At 36.7% G+C, this 20,280-nt stretch overlaps 1 protein-coding gene across 2 annotated transcripts in view; it reads left to right on the top strand.

The window, feature by feature from the left end:
• The window catches only part of LOC309859431 (phosphatidylinositol 3,4,5-trisphosphate-dependent Rac exchanger 2 protein-like), a 112,260-nt gene that overhangs the window by 44,543 nt on the left and 47,437 nt on the right, over nt 1–20,280 (top strand). Inside the window, exon 1 of one of the 2 annotated variants that reach the window (XM_082720089.1) lies at nt 18,470–19,017. The exons of the other annotated variant lie outside the window; for it this stretch is intronic. The gene's annotated coding sequence lies outside the window, so the exon portion shown is untranslated. Of the gene's footprint in view, nt 1–18,469; nt 19,018–20,280 lie in introns of those variants that run through there. 2 annotated transcript variants of the gene reach the window in all.

Consider the following 20,280-nt stretch of genomic DNA (forward strand, 5'->3'; position numbering starts at 1 on the left):
TGGGAATGTCTTATTGATCTGAAGGTCATATCAAGGACATCTCTCATTTCTTTGTCACCTTTGTGGTCTGTGGTTCAGCACAGATGAGGGTATCTATCATATCATAAACACAAGTGTTAAGATATAACCTGCCCCCATCAACTTAATATCCTGGTTTTGCTTAATTTTCATGTATAAATTTCTCATTTTTGTGCATGTGCATTAATTAGTCTCAGCTGAGAAGTTTGATGAACATTTTCTTAGTATTTATTCATTCAACAAATATACAGGCTGAGAAGTATTTAAGAACTTGGAAAATAAAGTGTTTTCTAATTTAAGGAACAATGCTTAAAATCTGATTTGGTCAGATATTGACCCTTCTAAATTTCTTAGATTTCTAAGATTAAGGAACATTAACTATGAACAACTTTTGATAGATTTCTCCCTTAGTGTTCTAATACAGCACAATAGTTTAGACATTCTTAAAACAGTGCAGTGTTTTGCAAGAAATGTCATTGTTAATAACAGTATAACCATGGGACCTGAATGATAGCACTTTGATTTAGAACCAGCCTCTATAGCCTCTATAGCAATGGTTCAGATTCTATTAGTTTGAGTTATTCATCTGAACATAATAGGATCTGTCTTCTTGTTAGAGGAACCAAACTGAGTTATTTTAGAAGATGTAGAGGGTCATAACTGGGTACCTTAGAAAAAACAGGGACAATGCAATTACTTATTCTTAAGGAAAAACTTCAGGTGAATACATTTCTCTTGGAAAACCTAAGTTTATAAAAAAATGCACTGTTTATTTTTAAAAATAAGTTTTGAATATTATGGATTGTTTATTTCAGAACTTGAACTGTTCAAAATTATCCTTGGCTTAAGTTGGTAAGCAGATTTCAAAATATTCTGGTTTTTTTTCTTTTAATGATGAAGAAATAATTATTAAAATTTGTTCTAGATTTATAAGTATTTAGAGATAGGTATTCTATTGTTTAAGAATTCTGTTTCTTTTAAATACAGGTAGGTTCTCAAATTAATGCCATGCTTCAACTCAACTTTCTAACCATAGAGCACATTTTATTGGACTGTGTTCTTTTTCCAGATAGTTACACCCATATGTAATCATATGATTGAAGATGAAATGTTCAATTTGCATATAAAATTCTAGGTCTTAGAAAGAATATTATGTCTAACTTTTTGAAAATTTAGAATTGCTACTTCAGTTTGGTAGCTACTTATTGAGTATTTTATCTAGTAATTCTATTGGTTATTTAATTAAGAAAAAAAAATATGGGCCAAAGGATTGGAGAAAATATTCTGGAAGGAAGTGGGCTTTGACCTAGGCCCTGGAGGATGGATTGAAACCTTCCTTCACCACTGCAGTGGTGGCTGCAGTTCTTATCAATGACACTGGTGACTGAAGGGAAATGAGTGGAATTAGAGTATGATTTTGAGACGAGTAATGGCTGAGCGATAAAACTTAAAAAGCTAAATGAAGTTCTGTAGGAATGATTTATGTAATTTTAAAATGATTATTGCTCATCTACTATCATCTGGTCCTAGGTGATTCCACTGGTTAAAGCATACATCTAGTGCAAGCCAGATCATGCTTGCTTCTTCTTCTTCTTCTTCTTTATTTTTTTTTTAAGATTTTATTTATTTGACAGAGATCACAAGCAGGCAGAGAGGCAGGCAGAGAGAGAGGGGGAAGCAGGCTCCCCGCTGGGCAGAGAGCCCGATGTGGGGCTCTATCTCAGGACCCCGGGATCAAGACCTGAACTGAAGGCAGAGGCTTTAACCCACTGAGCCATCCAGGTGCCTCTCATGCTTGCTTCTGTCCCAAGGCTATAGGCTACACTTACTATCTCAGAAACCTGCAGCGGGGGTCATCAAGCAGGTAGCTATTGACAGGCAAGAGGGAAAAACCTGCATTAGCCAGCCCAGGAATCTTCTCTTTTGCCTTTGACAATTATTTGACATGGCATAGATATCAGAACAAAAATTCAGCTGGAGTTGCCTTAATATTGTCACTGAATGTATTTTTCTAAGTTTTCTGGTAGAGAAGAGAGAGATTCTTTCACTATTTATAGCCTTTTGATGTCGACTAATTGTTTCTCTTAAATCTTGAATGAAATATCTTCCTGTACTTGAAGAAAATAATACAGATGACTATGAGTTATTTACATATAATCGTATATTAAGCAGTTGTTGGAAAATTGGAATTCAAAAAAGAACACTGGAGAAATGAAATTGTTATACCCAATGAATTTGACATTCTTTTGTTTTGCATCTATTATGTGTGAGATTCTGGGCTAGATTCTGTGAGAGAACCACGGAAATAAATTTAATCCTGGTTTTTAAGAATTTTATCAGTAACTACCGTTGCTGACTCAGTATTCGGGAGAACTGCTTCACCATGAAGTCCAGATAATGTGTTAACACATGTGTATGGAGCTTGTGCTACGTGTCAGACCATATAAAATCCAGGACACATTAAGAGTAAGAGCTGTGCCTGGAGAGAACACAGGGGTTAGACCCTAGAAGACAGTATATGCAAAGGAGATCTATACAATTTGAATATAATTTGATAGGTGTATAATTCTATCCTAAAACTAATTTTTTTTTTAATTTTAAACATTTTGAGGGGAAGAATTTTTTTATCTTTTTTTCTTTTCTTCCCTTCTTCCTGCTTCATATTTTTCTCCTCTTCTTTTAGACAGTTTACTTAGTACACTCCTTATGTTGATTGCCCTCCATACATAATGATATATATAATAAAGTTTTACAGATAATGGAAGTATAAGGTTTAGAGTTATTGTAAAGTTACTGAATAGAATTACATGGCTTTTCATGCTTAGATTCCTTATAATTAGTATAATGCATAACATTTTCTTAATAAGCCTTTTATTATGGGTTTTAATTTTTTTATTTTCACTGCTTATGTATCAGTGAATGATATAAATTGCTATGATATAAATTGCTCACCTGGTGATGATTGAGAATTGGCACTTTAACTTAGTTTTAGAGTGTCATTTGTAGTCCTAGATAAAACCACATTCTCCCCAACACTTGGTATTGCTAGTCTTTATTATTTTAGTTCCTGGTATTAGTGTATCTTATTTTCATTTTGATTTGATTGTTCCTGATAACAGATGATCCAAGCTGCTCTTTTAAGTGTTTATCAGCATTTTTGTATCTTCTTTCTGTTCAAATGTTTACCCGTTAAAAAATTGTAAAGTATTTCTTTTTTTATTATTGATTTAAATATTTGTATATTCTACATAAGGAAACTTTGTCAGACTTACATATTACAGATATTTTCCCCAGTCTGTGGTTTGCCTATTAATTTCCCTAATTAATGGTGCTTCGATCAGGGCAAAACTTAGATTTAATATCATAAAAGAAACAGCTTTCTGGAGAATGAATGCTTAGGATAATTATCATTATTAACTACATTGGTCATCTTCAAAGGAGATTTTATGCTGTTTTGAATTCATTAGTACATTGTTTTGGATGTCTGAAGACTGATTCAGGGTTTCAGGGTTTGGCATGTATGCTATGTCCTAAACCCTTATAAACTCCTGTATTTCTCTCTGTAGTAGTAATACAATAATTTTGGATGAAAACAAGGTAAACTCTAAGTATCTAAATTCCTCAAATGGTGAAAGGCCATTTCCTACATTTTGTAGGTGAAACTAGTGGGTAGTATGCTAACCAGGCAGACTTTGGTCTGCCCCTGGTAATTGCTGGAATTTGTTAGCTGAAAGTAGGTACTCAGTTGTATTGTGCTCTTTAATGTGGTCTTAACTTACATGCTATAATTAGGTTAAGAGGACAGGATTTTCAGAGAATTTTCTTCTGTAAGCAATATTCTGTTACAGATATAAGAGCTTACTCAAATTATGTGCTTTTTATTCATTTCAGGAAAAAATCCCTACAATCAAATCTAATAGCCTTAAACAGAAGATTTCTGTGCTCAAAGATATGAGAGAGTGCCATCCTTATCCAAAGCAGGCCTTGGAACTTTGGAAATCAAATTTAGAAACTGAACATAATTTGGTTTCTGTCTCAGCCTCTGCATGAGGTCTCCTGACCTGACTATTTTAGTTTCCCTGTGAGGGAGTGTGGGTCTTATAATCCAGTGCTGAGTCAAGCAAGAATATAATCCAGGATCCCTCATATCCTGGCTGCTTGACCTTGGAGAAGTTACTTCACTTTTTTAAGACTCAGTTTCTCCATTGTTAAAATTCAGCTAAGATTATATCTAAACTTAGAGGATCATGGAAACATTGAGTTAATTTATATAACTGGTGAAAAAATGGACACTTTATTTATTAAATAATTATTGAATTAAATGTTATTGCTCTGTATGTGATAGAAATAGTAAGTTTGACCAGTAATCTTAATTATTCTGTACCTGCCTTTCTTTTTCTGTTCATGTGGCAATGGCTAATTATTTCATGTCCCTTTATTCATATGTGTTTTTATTAATTAATTATTTAGTGAATAGGCATCAAAGCAGTTATATCTGTCTTTACTTAGTCAACTGAGAATTCAGAGTTGTTTATATTTCTTGCCACTGAGAAAAGGGCCTTGCCAATTTATATGAAATACTCTTATTTTATATTTTTTAGTTTAGTATTTAGGCAATTTACTTATTGATTAAAATAAAGTTTAATATTTTTCTTAAACAGTCACAATCCATATATGAAAATATATATAACATTTCTTATTTCTGAACAAATATTCCAGCGAGTGTGGACTTTTGACCCGGGGAGTTCATCATTCCTTTCTATCACTTTGGAATGAGAAAGAACCCAGTATGGCCACATCTCATTCATTCTTAACTTAATGAAATGATACATAAGAAAGCAATTGTTGACACTATTTATAAGTAATAGGTTTTTTTTTAAAGATTTTATTTATTTACTTGAGAGAGAGACAGTGAGAGAGAGCATGAACGAGGAGAAGGTCAGAGAGAGAAGCAGACTCCCCATGGAGCTGGGAGTCTGATGCGGGACTCAATCCCGGGACTCCAGGATCATGACCTGAGCCGAAGGCAGTCGTCCAACCAACTGAGCCACCCAGGCGTCCCATAAGTAATAGTTTTTGATGGCTCTTTAATTCAGTCTACAGAACAGAAGGGAAAATTTAAATGAAAAAAAAAAAAAAACAGAGAACAGAAGAAATAGTCATGCATCTATTCCTTAACTGGCATTTTAAATGATTTTGAGAAATAAAAAATGGGATTACTTGGATCGGTGTTTATTAATTGAAATGGGGTGTGTGTGTGTTTGTGTGTGCATATGGATGTGTGAGAAACATTTTAATTATGGAAGTACAAAATTCATTTCACCAAATGAGAGATGCAGTAGCTTCATCACTCATCTTCCTGCTTCTGAGCTTGCATCTCATTTTTTATTATCAGAAAGCGACCAGACTCCATCTAAAACATAGGCCAAGTCCTGTCACTACTCAGTTCGAAACCTTCCCCATTGCACTAGGAGTAAAAGTCAAAGTTCTCATAATGGTCAACATGGTCCTATACTCTCCCCTCTCCTTACCTCTCTGCTCTCATCCTCTACCTCTTTTCCTTCTCTATAAAGTGGTACTATTTTTGGCCCCTGCTTACACGTGAAGAAACGGAGACTCAGAGATTTCTTAATCTTGCTTGCATTCAGTCCATTGTTCATTTATGAAACATTGAATTTCTACTCTGTGCACAGCATTGGCCTGTTGTTTGGGTATAAAGGTGGTTAAAATATTGTGTTTATCCCCATCAGCTTCAAGCTAGTCGGGGAGAGGAGTGCATAAATTTAATACAATCAAATAGTACATGCGGTACAATCATGAGAAAGTGCACAGGGCATTCTGGAAACCAAAAGAGCAGAACCAACCCCAACCTAGAGAATTAACGCAAGGCTACCTACAGAAGAGGACCCTGAACCACTGTTAGGGAGGAGTAGAAGCTGACTAAATTTGGAGTGGAGGAGGGCATTCCAGGGAGAGGGCATGGTGAGGACAGAGGCATAGAGTACGAAACAAGGTGATAAATGTACACTGGGAGATGGCGGGTGTTTCAGGACCATAAACTTAACACAAAGCAACAAGCGATAAACAGACTGCATCACCTCTTCCACCCTGGGAAGCAGGATCTGGAATTAGTTTTACTGTCTCAGGTCCAGGGAACTGGACCTAATTCCTCAGTTTCAAGCTGATAACGCACTTCTACAGTGTGACTCGGCACTATAAAGTCACATGCTACTTCATTTCTGAATTTTATTCCTGTTCTTTATCAGCTTTAGGGTCCAAATTTAAATCCTATTGCATTTGGAAGAGGCCATGACAATAAAAATTATTCCCCGGTAGGTGCCATTTTCCCTTCCTCCCACCTCCTCTTCTCCCCACTCCACGTAAAGGAGCATCTGTATATTCGTATAAGTTTCAGACCAATGACAGTGGGACACATGCTCCCATCTCCCTGAATATTATCATTGCTGCCTGAAGTCTTCTTGCTGGGGGCACTTAGGACTTCCAGACAAACCCCCAAATATTGGGTGTAGTTCTGATTAGATTTTAGTTTACTGTTTAGTTTGTTCTTTATATTGTTTGCATTTTCAAGCTCTAAGCTCTGCAAATAATTGCCCTAACCCATGTTAGTAATGTGCACTCAGCCTAGGGACAATTTCATTTATATCCCATTAAGGCTGCTTCTTGAGGATCTAGGATGATTTAAGTGTTCTGAAACAATGAAAGTACTGGTATTAGAGGGTATTTGCTGTTTTGGAGCAGTAAGCAAATCTATTGCATCTTTGTGGATATATAACAAAATTCATAAAGTTTTGAATGAACATTAGCTTTTTCTTTGTTATTTTACATAACCCAGGCCAGAAAAAAATGCATAAATTTTTGTTGTTGTTATAATTGTTGTTATAATTTTCCTGTAAGGGAAGTTTTCTCATTTACCTGCATCCAACTTGCTTCATGAATATTCAGCTGTTGATGGAGCTGCAAGCTAATATCCATGGAAATGAACACATTAATAGTATTTTCCTGGCTCCTACTTGGTTCATGAAGTATACAGACCATTTATGATATTTCCTATTTCATTTTCCTGTTGGTTCTTGAAATATAATGAGATTATTGATAATAATTGTTATCCCATATTTTCAGTTTTTTTTTCTCATATTTCTTGAGTGCATAAGCAAAATATTTCAGATATTTGCCTTTTTAAAGATTGTTAATGTGTACTTATAAAGCAAATTATGAATAAAAATTATAAATGGCTTAAATACCAAGATATTTTACATATTTATGCATATATGATACTAATCCTTTTGTTAGTGCATTGATTATCACATGTTGTATAAAAGACTGATTCTTCCTGAAGGTCTTTCAGAGATTAAATGTACTGTCATTTAATGAGAATAACATCTGGCAAGTATATTTGGTGATATAAAATAAAATAGGAAAAAATAGTAGTTATAGCTAACAATGATATATTGGTTTTTGATGTAATAGTTGCTTCACAAATATTAATTTATTTAACCTTTGCCTGAAGGCTATAAGAAGAAATACCATATTAATTCTCATTTTACAGATGTTGGGACAGCATCAGGGAAGTAAATTTACTGGTGAGATGTCTTATATCTAGCATTTGGTAGACCTGGGGTTTGAATCCAGGCAGACTGGCTCTAGAATTCAAACTTTAAACCACTTCATGTTCTTTTTTTTTTCTGTTGACAAAGTCTGCAAACTGAACTGACTGTTGTCTCAACACCTGTGCATTCCTTCCCCACTGATTTAAAGTACTACGTGCTTCACAGGGCATCTGGGTGGGTCAGTTGGTTATGCCTCAGACTCTTGATTTTGGCTCAGGTCATGATCTCAAGGTTGTAAGATTGGGCTCCACGTGGCGCTGTGGGCCAGCATTGAGTCAACTTGAGGATTCTCTCTCTCATCCTCCCTCTCCCCTTCTGTCCTCTCCCCTATGCATGCTTGCAAGTGCTCTCTTTCTCTATAATAAATAAATTAATTAAAAAAATAAAGTGCCACTGGTTTCAAATACAGAATTCCCTTCTACTCAGAGTGTTTTCTGGACTCTCTTCTGTTCCACTGATCTGTACTAGCCCCAAACTAACTGTTAACATTACTATACATTAGTTCCTTTTAGAAATAGAGTTCAGATAGAATGAAAATGGAAAGGAAACAGAACTATAGACTGAGAAGTGGATGGTATGGTGAGTATCTAGACATGAAGAAAGGAGAGAAGGGGGTATTGGTAAGTCAGAAGGGCAAAAGGATGTTGGTAGAAAAGTCATATGTATCTTAAGAATAGGAATGGACAATTTTAGGAGTTCTGAAGAAAAGTTAAAATAGATACAGAAATTTCTAAATAAAAAAAGTTCTTTAAATTAGTTCAAGCATACATGTATCATGAGGCAAATTTTAAAAAACCTTTCTTCTCGACCTTGTGGGATTATATAGTGAGCTTGAACAGAGTGTGGGGAAAAAAAAAAAGAGGTCTGGATGCCAGGCAGAGACAAATCCTCGTGTTGGGATCCTCAGTCATTTCTCTGGGTTGTTTTCCAGCATTAAATACTTTTCCTTCCCTCGCTGTTACATTTCCTTTTCATGGGAACTGAATTCTCAAATAACAACTTAAACAGGAATAGTGTTCTGCACCTTAAATTGGGGAAATGACCAGTTTCCTGTACCAGAGAAAAATTTGTGCTTGAGAATATTATCTATATAATGTGCTTTGTACTTCCTGCTTAGCCTTTTCTTTCACTGTGCTGTGTTTTTTAAGTTATCTGATATCACTGTGAATTCCTGAGCAGCACAATATGAAGTATTATATTAGAGCCACAGTAGTCTCCTGGCATCTCTGAATAAATATTTGTGCAATATTAAAAATAAGTTAATTGAGCTGGCATTTTATTGAGAAAAAAATTTCACAAGTGTGTTCCTATAAGCTTATGAAAAGCCCTTGGAAATTCATTTTATCCCATATCGATCACCAACACCGGAAACATGCTTTTATCTTATTAAATGCCACCCAAAATTCTGAGATATTTGAAATACCCTTTTTTGTTATTAATTCAGAATGTAATGAAATGTTCATTATTATCATCTGACTTTGAGCTCTTTTACAAATATTATGACTTGTAATACATAAAGGAATAGATTTTAATTTTTTTTTTGAATTTCATAGCAGCTTTATTTTTAAGAATTGAAAACAATGGAAATGTTCATCAATGTCCATCAATAGAGCAAAGACAAATTATGATCTATTCATTAAAGAGATTACTATTCAACATCAAAATGAACTATTTACAGTTGGAGATTCTCAAAATAATGATGCTGAGAAAAGAAAAGCCAGGCAATGAATAGTATATACTGTGTGATTCCATGACTATAAAAAAATCTAGAAAATACAAATTTATATATAGTCACAGTTACCAAATATATTGGTGAGATTTTAGTGCCTTTTTCTGTGCTCCCATAGCTTCCTACACTTGGATCTCCGAGCATTTGTTACACCATGTGAAAATATGAACTCTTTTTCTTTATTCTCTTACTAGAATAAGAATCCTTGAAATTTTATGGACATTTGAACTCTCAGTTATTAGCAGAAATTCTATCACACAGTAAGTTTCCAAATATAAAAGCCAGAGTTTTACAATGACTTCTAAGCTTTTACATGATCTAGCCACTCATTTAACCTCTGTGACCTCTTTCCCTGCTACTCTTCAGTCACTCACAGTGGCCTCCTTGCTATTCCTCAGATATGCTAGGCATGATCCAACCTTATGGCCTTCAAGATAGCCAATTCCTTTGTCTGGAGTGACCTTATTGCTGATAGTTCTGGGCAAATTCATCACCTTTCCATACCTTTGTTCAATTGTCAGGTTCATTGTAACTACCCTGATCTTCCTATTAAAAATTTTAACTCCCCATCCCCTGCCTAGCAACCTTGATTTTTCTCACCCTGATTGAATTTTTCTTTTTCCTCATTATACTCATCAATTTTGAATGCACTATGCAATTTTTATTAAGGTTTATAGCTTTTAATTGTCTCACCCATGAAAATAAAAGTTCTACAAAGCCAAGTATTTCATTTACCAGTGTAGTCTGAAGTAATATCTGCCATATAATAGGTTCAATAGACAATTGGTAAATTTCAGAATAAATTAATGTTGAGAGTATACTGAATTTCATAAGTCATTTCAATAATTTTTTCCAAAATATAAACTATGTAAAACATACCTTAAATTTACTTTCAAAATATTTTATAGCATATAATGGACAATATACATAAGCCTTAAAGAAACAATCATATAAATAACCATTTCATACCTACTTAAAAACTGCATAATAACGCACTCCTAGATCCTCTCTGAACGTTCTAAATTAACCCTTCAAAGGAAATACATTTTTAAAAATAACAGATTTTTTGTCAAAATAATTTAATAAAATAAAAGTTTCATTCATCTATGTAGATCATAATAAATGTTTTTTTTTAACTTTTTATTTTTTATAAACATATATTTTTATCCCCAGGGGTACAGGTCTGTGAATCACCAGGTTTACACACTTCACAGCACTCACCAAATCACATACCCTCCCCAATGTCCATAATCCCACCCCCTTCTCCCAAACCCCCTCCCCCCAGCAACCCTCAGTTTGTTTTGTGAGATTAAGAGTCACTTATGGTTTGTCTCCCTCCCAATCCCATCTTGTTTCATTTATTCTTCTCCTACCCACTTAAGCCTCCATGTTGCATCACCACTTCCTCATATCAGGGAGATCATATGATAGTTGTCTTTCTCTGCTTGACTTATTTCGCTAAGCATGATACGCTCTAGTTCCATCCATGTTGTCGCAAATGGCAAGATTTCATTTCTTTTGATGGCTGCATAGTATTCCATTGTGTATATATACCACATCTTCTTGATCCATTCATCTGTGGATGGACATCTAGGTTCTTTCCATAGTTTGGCTATTGTGGACATTGCTGCTATAAACATTCGGGTGCATGTGCCCCTTTGGATCACTACATTTGTATCTTTAGGGTAAATACCCAATAGTGCAATTGCTGGGTCATAGGGCAGTTCTATTTTCAACATTCTGAGGAACCTCCATGCTGTTTTCCAGAGTGGCTGCACCAGCTTGCATTCCCACCAACAGTGTAGGAGGGTTCCCCTTTCTCCACATCCTCGCCAGCATCTGTCATTTCCTGACTTGTTGATTTTAGCCATTCTGACTGGTGTGAGGTGATATCTCATTGTGGTTTTGATTTGTATTTCCCTGATGCCGAGTGATATGGAGCACTTTTTCATGTGTCTGTTGGCCATCTGGATGTCTTCTTTGCAGAAATGTCTGTTCATGTCCTCTGCCCATTTCTTGATTGGATTATTTGTTCTTTGGGTGTTGAGTTTGCTAAGTTCTTTATAGATTCTGGACACTAGTCCTTTATCTGATATGTCGTTTGCAAATATCTTCTCCCATTCTGTCAGTTGTCTTTTGATTTTGTTAACTGTTTCCTTTGCTGTGCAAAAGCTTTTGATCTTGATGAAATCCCAATAGTTCATTTTTTCCCTTGCTTCCCTTGCCTTTTGCGTTGTTCCTAGGAAGATGTTGCTGCGGCAGAGGTCGAAGAGGTTGCTGCCTGTGTTCTCCTCAAGGATTTTGATAGATTCCTTTCGCACATACTATGAGCAACTCTACGGCAATAAATTTGACAATCTGGAAGAAATGGATGCATTCCTAGAAACATGTAAACTACCACAACTGAACCAGGAAGAAATAGAAAGCCTGAACAGACCCATAACCAGTAAGGAGATTGAAACAGTCATTAAAAATCTCCAAACAAACAAAAGCCCAGGGCCAGATGGCTTCCCGGGGGAATTCTACCAAACATTTAAAGAAGAACTAATTCCTATTCTCCTGAAACTGTTCCAAAAAATAGAAATGGAAGGAAAACTTCCAAACTCATTTTATGAGGCCAGCATCACCTTGATCCCAAAACCAGACAAGGATCCCACCAAAAAAGAGAGCTATAGACCAATATCCTTGATGAACACAGATGCGAAAATACTCAACAAAATACTAGCCAATAGGATTCAACAGTACATTAAAAAGATTATTCACCACGACCAAGTGGGATTTATTCCAGGGCTTCAAGGTTGGTTCAACATCCGCAAATCAGTCAATGTGATACAACACATCAATAAAAGAAAGAACAAGAACCATATGATACTTTCAATAGATGCTGAAAAAGCATTTGACAAAGTACAGCATCCCTTCCTGATCAAAACTCTTCAAAGTGTAGGGATAGAGGGCACATACCTCAATATCAGCAAAGCCATCTATGAAAAACCCACCGCAAATATCATTCTCAATGGAGAAAAACTGAAAGCTTTTCCGCTAAGGTCAGGAACACGGCAGGGATGTCCATTATCACCACTGCTATTCAACATAGTACTAGAGGTCCTAGCCTCAGCAATCAGACAACAAAAGGAAATTAAAGGCATCCAAATTGGCAAAGAAGAAGTCAAATTATCACTCTTCGCAGATGATATGATACTATATGTGGAAAACCCAAAAGACTCCACTCCAAAACTGCTAGAACTTATACAGGAATTCAGTAAAGTGTCAGGATATAAAATCAATGCACAGAAATCAGTTGCATTTCTCTACACCAACAGCAAGACAGAAGAAAGAGATATTAAGGAGTCAATCCCATTTACAATTGCACCCCAAACCATAAGATACCTAGGAATAAACCTAACCAAAGAGACACAGAATCTATACTCAGAAAACTATAAAGTACTCATGAAAGAAATTGAGGAAGACACAAAGAAATGGAAAAATGTTCCATGCTCCTGGATTGGAAGAATAAATATTGTGAAAATGTCTATGCTACCTAAAGCAATCTACACATTTAATGCAATTCCTATCAAAGTACCATCCATCTTTTTCAAAGAAATGGAACAAATAATGCTAAAATTTATATGGAACCAGAAAAGACCTCGAATAGCCAAAGGGATATTGAAAAAGAAAGCCAACGTTGGTGGCATCACAATTCCGGACTTCAAGCTCTATTACAAAGCTGTCATCATCAAGACAGCATGGTACTGGCACAAAAACAGACCCATAGATCAATGGAACAGAATAGAGAGCCCAGAAATAGACCCTCAAATCTATGGTCAACTAATCTTCGACAAAGCAGGAAAGAATGTCCAATGGAAAAAAGACAGCCTCTTCAATAAATGGTGCTGGGAAAATTGGACGGCCACATGTAGAAAAATGAAATTGGACCATTTCCTTACACCACACACAAAAATAGACTCAAAATGGATGAAGGACCTCAATGTAGATTTTAATTTTTGTTTTATAGTCTCGCCTAATGCACCATGTTTGTTTAATGGTTCTCTTGGTGCTATAAAGAATTAATAGTATTCAGAAGAGCTAAGGCAACTCCAAGAGTATTAGTCTTCTTTCTGTACCTGAGTTTTCTGTAGAACTTTTTTTCAGATTGGCCTGTCATTTTATTTTATTTTAAACTATTAATATTTTTTGATAAAGTGATTTTTTGGCAATAAATTTCTTTTGGCTTATATATTCAAAGTATCATTTGATTCATGATGATCTTGTATTCCTTGTATTGTTTTGGGTGATTGATGTCTTTTTCCAGAATGGTCAGTGAGACACCAAACTTCAGGAAAAAAACAACTAAATAAATAAGATTAAGAAGTGCCCAATGTTTATTCTTTGCTGTTTTGAAACCCCTCAGAGCTAATCCTCCTCAATACACCTATAAACACCTACTACACACCTACGCAGATACAGGATGGCTCATAGGCAGGGAATGCAGCCAAAGCTCTGAGCCTTGGTTTCCTCACACATTAAATTAGGTTAAAAATATTAGTACTTTGGGATGTTTGGGTGGCTTAGTTGGTTGAGTCTCTGGCTTTTTGTTTTTGACTCAGGTCACTATCTCAGGGTCCTGGGGTAAGCCCCACATCCAGGTCTGCACTCAGCAAGGAATCTGCTTGATATTCTCTGCACCCCCCTGCCCCTACCGCTGCTTATGGGTGCATGCTCTTTGGCTTTCTCTCTGTCTCTCTGTCTTATTCTTGTTCTCTCTTAAATAAATAAATAAATCTTTCAAAAGAATAATAGTACTTACCTCACAGAGAGGTGAAAAGAATTCACAGAGGTAATTTTTGTCGGCACTTAGCACAGTGTCAGTGCATAATCAGAGCCAAATAAATGCTGACTGGTATTTCTGCCACTACTGCTGCAACCACAGCATCTACTGTGGTAGATCTATTACATCTACAGTGGTTTTATTTATTCCTAACACTAGAGAAAAAATAACTAAAGGGTAAACCCCCACATCCCATTTTTGCTCCTCTCTTAACAGTAAATCAAGCCAACTAATGCTAACTTCAAGAAAATTCCTTGGTTTCAAAACAAATAAGTCAAGGTATTTGTTTGGAGGGGGTGCTATTGTTTGCTAAAATATATGTATATTCCATATTGTCATATAGTATTGGATCTTTTCTGCTCAGAATTCCAGGTTTGCCCTCAAATGTGGTTCATGTCAATCAATCTCTTCAGTCCTATTTTCTAAACATTTCAGAAATTTAAAAACTAACAAATGCAAAGAAGGTAGAAAAAAATTAATTCAAGATCAATCTGTAAGGTGTTTCTAGAGACTGCAGCCCATCTATAATCCTTGAGAGGACTTAGAGCACAAAGTACTAATGAAAGTTGAACAATGTATGTGGAGTAAGGCCACACTATGGCTTTGATTTCAGTGATCTGCTAAATGATCTTGGTATGGACAGAACTCACACAGGTTGATAAAGTAAAATGACAGACCCATCCGAAAAAAAAATGTAAACTTTATGTTAGAATTAATGTAATTGTTAATGCCTTGGAAAAACAGATGTTAAGTAAATAGGCTCCAATTTTCTTCGTGCTATTTCTTTAAGCTTTTTCTCTTCTCATCTGGGGACTTTTTCACTCTAATACTTTAAGACCATGTGCCATTTTAAAACATTTTAAACTCTCCGGGCTCAGTCAGGGGACCATGCGACTTGATCTCAGGGTGCTGACTTGAAGTCCCACCTTGGGTGTAGAGATTACTAAAAATAAGCAAACTTCGAAAATAAAATCAAATAGAAGTTAGAAGTATGGAATTAAAAGGGCCCCATCCGCCAGAGGGAGCCATTTCCTTGTGGGCTTGGGTTGACCCTGACCCTCCTGGAGTAACTTGCTTGCAGGCCCCAGATCTGGGGGCGGGGCAGGTCGGTTGGAGACATCCAATCAGTGGGGCACGCATATATTTGCTGTGGTAAGTTGGAATTTAATTGGCCACCGGTATTGCTGAGGGCGGGTGACTGCAGTTTTCCCTGTTTGTTGCAGTCTCATTGGCCATGTGTGTGGGCGGGGCTCAACCACCTCTATAAAGATTAGTCTGCAAGGCAGGGAAGTAGTGATAGTCGTCTGGGTAGTAGTGGTAGCATTGGGGTCGTTGGGGTTGTTGGGATTGTCAGGGTCATTGGGAGTGTCATGGGCCTCAACAGGGAGCGGCCTCGCCTCGCTGGGTAATGGGAGCGGCCTGGCCTCACCAGGTAAGGGGAGTGGTCTGGCCTGGCCTCCCCTCGCTGGGTAAGGGGAGCAGCCTGGCCTGGCCTGGCCTGGTCTCACCTCGCCAGGTAAGGGGAGCGGCCTGGCCTGGCCTCACCTCAATGGGTAGGGGGTAGCAGCCTGGCCTCCTCTCGCCTCGCCGGGTGAGGGGAACCGCCTCGCGGGGTGAGGGGAACTGCCTTCCCGGGTGAGGGGAACCGCCTCGCTCGGTGAGGGGAACCGCCAGGGTCCGTGTCCTGGTCCTCGTCACCTCTTTGTATGAGAGGGCCCCAACTGGTTGGTTTGATTTTCGATGCTTGGTGTGAAGTAAAGCTTTGCTTGACTTTCGCTTTGCTTGACTTTCGCTTTGCGTTGGTTTCATTCCTTTGATCACGGACCCCAACAGACAGATTACTATTAAAGAAAGCTTTATAAAAGCCAACAGGGCCTTGGCAAAACCTCAAGATTATGTGCTGAAAATTTAAAGGGCCACAGAGATTTCTAAGTCTCAAAAATCAGTAAAATGAATTTTATGTAAATTACATACCCATATTTTTTTTTTAAAGATTTTATTTATTTATTTGACAGAGAGAAATTACCAGTACACTGAGAGGCAGGCAGAGAGAGAGAGAGAGAGAGAGAGAGAGAGAAGGAAGCAGGCTCCCTGCTGAGCAGAGAGCCCGATGCGGGACTCGATCCCAGGACCCTGAGATCATGACCCCAGCCAAAGGCAGCGGCTTAACCCACTAGTGTTGGAAAAAAAAAAAAAAATTGCCATTTAGTTTTGGTCTGGGGGTAACAGGGAATAGTGATGACTGCAGGGAGGGAAGGGAACTTGTGGTTGCTTTTGCTCCAGCCTATTGCTGCCATTCAGGAATCTGGAACCTGGGTTGATTTTTTTTTTTTTCTAGTGTTTGAAGAGGGACTGTAATGATTGATTTTTATGTAAATGTTCTTATTAAACGGAAGCTGTTAAAACAATATCTTAACCAGTTGTGTTATGTTCAAAAATACCTCCACTTCTTTCAATCTCTGCTTTAGACTTAACTCATTGCCTTAAGTCAATGGAATTTAAATATCCAAAAAAGATGGCTATTATTAATCTACTTTTATGGGTTGAGTGGTGAGGATGAGACGGCAGGAACTGAAATCACAGAAACACAAGAGAAAAACAAAAACTTAACAAAGTAACAAAAGTTGACAAAAAACACAATTCAGAAAAGTTTGCTTTTATTTTGGTATGTTATTAAAATCACTTAATAAAATTCTGATTTTTACTCTTCGTTCAATTTTATGCATCTCCGAGATTCCATTGATCATGGTTGTGGTTTTTCCTTCATCTTCTGTCCATTTTCACTAGTGGCTTTCTAGCCACCTCTTAGCCACCCTTAAAATCTTGTGCCTTGTATGTAGTTAGAGTACCGATGACATGCTGATCCTTCATGAATTCTTTACCCTGAGAAGTCCTGAAGAGCACAGTTCTGTCATGCTGCCTTTTAACACATTGAGGTCAAACAGAAGACACTAAATAATGTTTTAATTATCCTCAAATCCCGGGGAAGTTTCAGCCCAGGAAGTTTAAAAAGTATGGTTGTATGGTGAAAAATTATCTTCGCCTAGATGTTGGTGATTTTAATTTTGAAATAATAGTTGTTTTGAGAAAGAATAAAACATCTTTTTGTGGGAAATTAAGTATATATTAATAGGCTCTCAACAAATATGACATAATAAATCCTTTTGGTTCTGAATCATGAAAAAACACCAACATTCCAAGGTTTTTTTGGTCTGGATATTGACATAGTGTTTGGTATCACTGTGATATTTTTAGGCATCTATCTGAGTAACCCAGGGTGGCATATATATTTTCTTTTAATGGTTTGTAGAGAGATAGATGCCCAAGAGGGTCAGTCTTCAGTGCTACTGAACAAGTGACAAGTGATTTATTATTCTCTCAGTTTTTGGAGTTTTATATGGATAGAATGTTGTCATGGCAATCTAGGGACAAACTAATATCTGTTCCAAAAGATGAAAACATGCTGCCCATACATTTTCTGTAGCATCATATAGTCTGATGGAGAACAGACATGCAAACTCAAAGTATTTTATAATTGTTGTTCATTGTGTCTGAGTTGAAACTACACAACAAAGGGAGCTTTAAAAATTCCGCTTTGTTTGAAAGGAACTTTAAACTCTGCCTAATAATTTTATAAAAATGTGGTGGACTTTTTACTTATAATCTAATGAAATCATTGTGGGACATTGCTAAAGCCCAGGAAGCCAGAAAAAATTACTTATTTTTATAATGTAGCCCAGAGATGTTGATAATGCAGACGCTTTTAGTCTCAAATTTGTGAATCTTCTTAACAGTGCTATAGGTATTTTAGGATTGTATATACCAGGGATGCACCACTGTGGTGGTGCTGAGTCATGGCAATGTGGAGAGACATTTTTGGTTGTTGCAACTGGGATGGTAGTTGCTGTTAGCATCTAGTCAGTGCAGGCCATGAAACTCTTAAACATCCTACATGTAAGGACAAACCCCACAACCAATATTTTTCTGGCGCAAGTGTCCAGAGTGTTAATATTGAGATACCCTGGTATATGATGATGAAAAAGAAAAGCAATTGTATGATATTTTTATACTCTAAGTTGCTGATGATTAGATATATTCTAATAGCTGGGAAGATAATACAATAGGGGAATTAATACTACACAGTCTGGTGGTCTTTAGAAACGAAGATCTAGTGAAGAAAATATTTTTTACTTATACCACTAAACTTATTGAGTGCTTACCAAGTGCTAGGCATTGTTGGGAGACACTGGGGAAACCCAAGTGAACAAAACAGATAGACTGCCTTCACAAAGCTCTGGTATGAATGTGGGAGACTAGTAAACTAATACATAAAATGGGACATGGAGGAGCAGGTAGTGCCATAGGGTAGATAAAGTGGAGTAATGGGGTAGATAGGTAATGATAGAGGGTGGGAAAGGGAACACTTAGACTGGATGGCCATGAGAGACCTGAAGCTTAGGAGTGAGTGACAGCAGGAGGCAGCCTGATGAAGTGGGTTTTAGGCAGAGGAAGAAAGTTGTGAAAAGGTGTCAAGGTGGAAAGTAGGTGTGGCTTTCTGGGAAGGCGCAGAGAGGTGGCTGTGGTTGGGCAGAGGTCCAGAATGGGGAAGCTGGGATGAGACAGAATACAAGAGGAGGGAGGGGCCAGATCATGCTCATTTCTTTTTTAGGTTGAGAATATTCCATTGTTTGGATGCCTTTATCCATTTACTTACTGAAGGACATCTTGATTGCTTCCAACTTTTGTCATTTATGAATACAGCTGCTATGAACTTCTAGGTGCAGGTTTTGTTATGGATAAATTTTCAGCTCATTTAGGTAAGTTCTAAGGAACACGATCCTTGAATTGGCATGGTAAGAACATTTATGGGAAGAATATGCCAACTGTTTCCAAAAGTGGCTGTATCAGTTTGCATTCCCACCAGCAATCAGTGAGAGTTTCTGATTATTCGCCATCCTGCCAGCTTTTGGCACTCTGAGTATTTTGGATTTTGTCCTTTCTGATAGGTGTGTAGTATCTCATTGTTTTAATTTGCAGCTGCCTAATGACACTAGATTTGAATACCTTTTCATATGCTTATCTGCCATGAGTATATCTTCTTTGGTGGGGGGTCTGTTCAGTTCTGCCCATTTTTTAATTTCATTGTTGACTTTTGTATTGTTGAGTTTTACTTTGTACCTTTTGGACAATGGTTTTTTTTTTTTTTTTTTAATCACATGTGTCATATAATTCTTAGGGAAATACTTCCTGGATTGTGGCTTGTCTTCTTCTCTTGTCATTCACAGAGGAAAAGTTTTTAATTTTAATGATGTCTGGATTGTCAATTATTTTTTTCATGAATCATACCTTTGGTGTTACATCTTAAAAAGTCATCCCCATCGGTGGTGTCACCTAGAAATTTTCCCCTATGTTAATTCTAGGCACTTTATGGTTTTGTATTTTATATTTGGGTCTGATCCATTTTGAGCTAATTCTTCTGAAGGATGTAAAGTCTGTGTCTAGATGATGATGATGATTATTTTTGTCTTTTTACATGTGGATGTCCAGTTGTTCCCAGCACTGTTAGAAAGACTATCCTTTCTCCAATGTATAGCATAGCCTTTGCTCCTTTGTCAAAGCTTAGTTGAACTATATTTGTGTGAGTCTGTTTCTGGGCTCTCTGTTGTATTTCATTTATCTATTTGTTCTTTAACCAAATCCATATTGTTTTGATTATGGCTTTATAATAAGCCTTGAAATCAAGTAGTGTCAGTCTTCTGACTTTTTTCTTATTTTTTAGTACTGTTTTGGCAATTCTGAGTCTTTTCATTCTCCATATAAACTTATCATTTTGTTGATACCCACAAAAGAACTTGCTAGAATTTTGATTAAAGTTGTGTTAAACCAGGTTGGGAAGAACTAGCATCTTGACATTACCAAGTCTTCCTATCCATTAATGTGGACTACCTCTCTCCACTTATTTAGTCTTTTTTGGTATATTTTTATCAGAGTTTTGTGGCTTTCCTCCTGTTGTACATATTTTGTTAGATTTATAACTAAGTATTTCATTTTTGGAGGTGCTAATATAAATGGTATTGTGT

The sequence above is a fragment of the Mustela nivalis genome (assembly GCF_964662115.1).
Source record: "Mustela nivalis genome assembly, chromosome: 2".
Classification (NCBI taxonomy): domain Eukaryota; kingdom Metazoa; phylum Chordata; class Mammalia; order Carnivora; family Mustelidae; genus Mustela; species Mustela nivalis.